We start from the raw sequence: 3,908 nt of genomic DNA, 5'->3' as shown, positions 1-3,908 counted from the left end.
ATTACTAAAAATGGCCGAATATTGGTCTTCAATAATTTTTTTCTCAAATACTATCAACTTTATAGAAAAACTGTAAGAAACAAAAATTGTTTATTTTCTTCTCATAAAGATCTGAGAATTTTTTCAGAATTTTTTATCAACTTTTTAGTACTTTTTAGTATTTTCTTATTTTCATTATCATAAGAAAATACGGTATTAAAAAATTCTGAAAAAATTCTCAGAACTTTATGAAAAGAAAATAAACAATTTTTGTCTCTTACAGTTTTTTTGTAAAGTTGATAGTATTTGAGAAAAAAATTATTGAAGACCAATATTCAACCATTTTTAGTAATTAATATCTTGTTAATTAACTATTGCGAAAATTGCAAAATGGTAGAAGACTTTTCGACTTAGTTTAGTCCGCTCTATTTGCCTATGAGCGTCGGGTGAATTACAGGATAGCCTGTATAACTTAAAATTACGTAAAATTATTAGAAACATTTATTATAAACGATTTTGCACAACATAGTTGAAAAAACTGTCCGAGTCCACTGGATGAATACTGATCAGAATTAAATAGAAAGTTTACACTTTTGCGCATCAATGAGAAGTCTCGTCACGGCAGATAATTTTCTCCGAGGGAATTTTTGCAACTTCTTCGATGCTACGAGAGAACTCGTCCGGGCGTGCCTATTAAAATGTTCTGCCAGAGTTCTAAATAAGAAGCGCGCGCGTTTCCGACGATGACAATGAAGAATTAAGCTTGCGGCCCGCGGGCTGTGTAACTCGGCCGAATTATTACTCCGGGACTGAGACGTTTAAATCGTCCCGACATGGTCTGTCTTCGCCCGAGGGGCACGTGGAAACCCCTCTCCCCCTCCCGGTTCGCTCACCGACAAATTTAAATCTCGCTAAGCCCAGCCATTAGTACGAAGCGCAAACAGCAAACAGTGCATTAAACTGTGCGTCTGTATGCACACGCGTATGTGTCCTTAAACGCGAAGCCAAGTGTCTGTTCCCACGAGGATTTCGCGACCGACCTTACGCATTGCGTGCGTGGATCCGTTCGTTCATTCGTTGCATCGCTCTGCCTGTTTACGCGCGTTCATCCGGACGAGCGGGGGCTGCTCGCTCGGATGTGATATCGCGCGAACCGCACCCCTGATGGTTATTTCGCTGGTAAAATTAAATTTGTAAATACGCGGTCACGTATCGATCCCGTAGCCAGAATCCGTTAAACTGTAGAAACCGAAACTCAAATTACCGTTTCTCAAACTAGAATATTTACGTATTTAAAGGTCTGTGAAGTTAACACCCCTAAATGCGAATTTTTACAAATTGCTATAGTATTTGATTGTTCACAATTTGTCCATATTTGTCTATGAATAGTTGACTAGGACTATTTAATTCTTTTGTTTATTTATAAACTTTCTTTGCAAGATTGGTAAAGGTTATTATTTATAAATAATTGTGAATAAATTGTGGACAATTTCAAATATCATAAAAATTTTATAAAAATTCGCTTTTAGGGATATCAACTTCATAGATCTCTTATTTAAGTTGGAAAAGTCAAGTCCCTTCAATTATATTATTTAAAAAAATTGACAATTTTTAGTTAAAAAAATAATTATCGACTTCATATTTTTCAAGGCACGCATTGTGTTTTAAACTTTTTATTAATAATAAACTTTCTAAAGAATAGAAGAAAGTATTGAACGTCTCGTCTTCATCTGTATTTACAACCACGTATATACATCGGTATTTGATATATTCATATGCTTTTATTCTACTTGTGGAAACGACTTCGATATCGGCGCAAAAGCGGTCAAAAGTTTTGAGACACATGCCTGAACTTTCCCAAGAAAGCTATGCATTATAAATATCCTGCTCTTTCTCCCTGTACCTCGTTTCATCTTGTGCTGACGAATCATTTTCAATCTTCTCAAAGAAAATTATTCTTTTCTTTAGCTTTTTCCTGCTAACGTAAGATAAATATGCGAGTTTTTATTTATATACTTCTTTGTATTATATCTAACTATGATAAATTTCAATTTTTAGAATACATTAATAAAGATTTGATGAATTATTTTTTTTTGTATTGAAATGCCTCTCTACATTTTTGTTAAAGAAAGATGTATTTTAATTTCGTTAACAAATTCAAAGTGATATTCTATGTAAAAAACATGTTAAGTTTTTATTTGAGGAAATATATTGTGCAACTGAGGACATTCCCAAAAAATAGGTTTAAAACAATTTTGAAATAAACTTTTTAATGTGAGTTTTTATGTGAATTTTGAAATATAAATTTTTTATGTGAAAGAGTGCAATATATTAAAGTATAATTAAAATTAATATGATAGGTTACGAGGAAAAGACGCAAGGAGATTAAGCGGAGTTACGCTTGAACAAAATTTCTCGGCTCTCTGTCGCCGCAGCAACGGCGGCGAAGAAGCCGGGAAGAAATCAATGCTGAAGGATAACACGCGTCCTTGCTCAGGGACGAGCAGTCTCCGGCTGCTCCTCGAGACCTCGACCAAGCGAAAACTTTGTCCAAGAATCTAATATCATCCTTGGCTCGCATACATTCTCAGAATTCCATAGCACGCCAGAACTGTATGGTACACGATGTCCTCCTTATGTTAGGAGAACGCGACAGGATTTTACCCTTAATCGCCTCGAGATCCTTGTAATTTCGTCTCGAACAAACGTTTATAATACTCAAATAAGTCTTACTAAAATCGATGCCTTAATTTCTACAACGTTTTTTTTGCGACATGCTTTTATGAATTTATAGGTATTTCAAGTAATCATGTCTCTCGACATTTTTGTAAAATTGTTTTAAACCATTAATTCGAATACGCAAAAAGATGGTTTTGCTGAAATATCTAAAAATTTTTGTAGATACAGATCTGAAAACAATTTTGATGGATTATCAAAATAATTGTTGGACGCTTAAACTGATTACTAGAATGTCACAACTTTTTGCAGCGTTGCTCATTATGCTTGAGATTCTCACATAATTATTTTGATATGGTCCAACAAAATTTTCAAATCTGTACTATAAAAATTATAAGCGAAGTTTTTAGATATTTTAGCAAAATGATTCTTTTCATGTAGTCACAGAAAAATGCAACTTACAAAAATTACTAAATTGCCAAAAACAATGACAGAATATACTCAACCTTTTGCTGTGATTATTTTTATCTTCTTTCTAAAATTTTAATTATATCAATATTTCTAATTTACACACATTGATTTGATAAGTCAAAGTTATCGACATTAAAAAAAATTTCTGCTCAAGTCGTACAATTGAGATTATATATTTGAAATGTTTTCGAATGGATTTTTTCAGGGCCACCATTTTGTATATAAATAAAAAAGATTTCTCATAACTTCGATAGCATTATCAATTATCACTAGAAAATCTTTTCTTAGATTTTCACTATATATTTGCGCGAAAACTCTTAAAGCGTAAGAATACCTAATACGATTCATGTACGCACGCACGCATGCATGCATGCACGCACGTATTCGTGATATAGGGGACACATATCCCATGCCCGCACATTCCAAGGATACATGGATCCCGCGCGGACGGCTAAACGCGTTGAATCGCGCAGGAGGGAAGAGGATTCGCGGCCGGGAGAGGGAGAGGGCGAGGACAACGAGGGCAGGACGAGGGAGAGGAGAGGAGAAAACGGGATGAAGGAGGAGGGGGGAGAGAGAGAGAGAGAGAGAGAGAGAGAGAGAGAGAGAGAGAGAGAGAAGCTCGCAGGAATGGCGGGGAAGGGCGGGTTGCTATCTTAGCCACCACAAAGCAGTGATAACATTTTCCCTCCCGGACAGAAGCCTAGCCACCCTTCTCGTCGCTCCCAGGTCGATATCCGGATAACGCCGGTTGCCCCGGGCAACCGGAAGGCCACGCCCGC

This window comes from Mycetomoellerius zeteki, unplaced genomic scaffold (genome assembly GCF_001594055.1).
Source record: "Mycetomoellerius zeteki isolate Tzet28-1 unplaced genomic scaffold, Tzet1.0 scaffold61, whole genome shotgun sequence".
Lineage (NCBI taxonomy): Eukaryota > Metazoa > Arthropoda > Insecta > Hymenoptera > Formicidae > Mycetomoellerius > Mycetomoellerius zeteki.
This window is presented reverse-complemented; position numbering follows the sequence as displayed.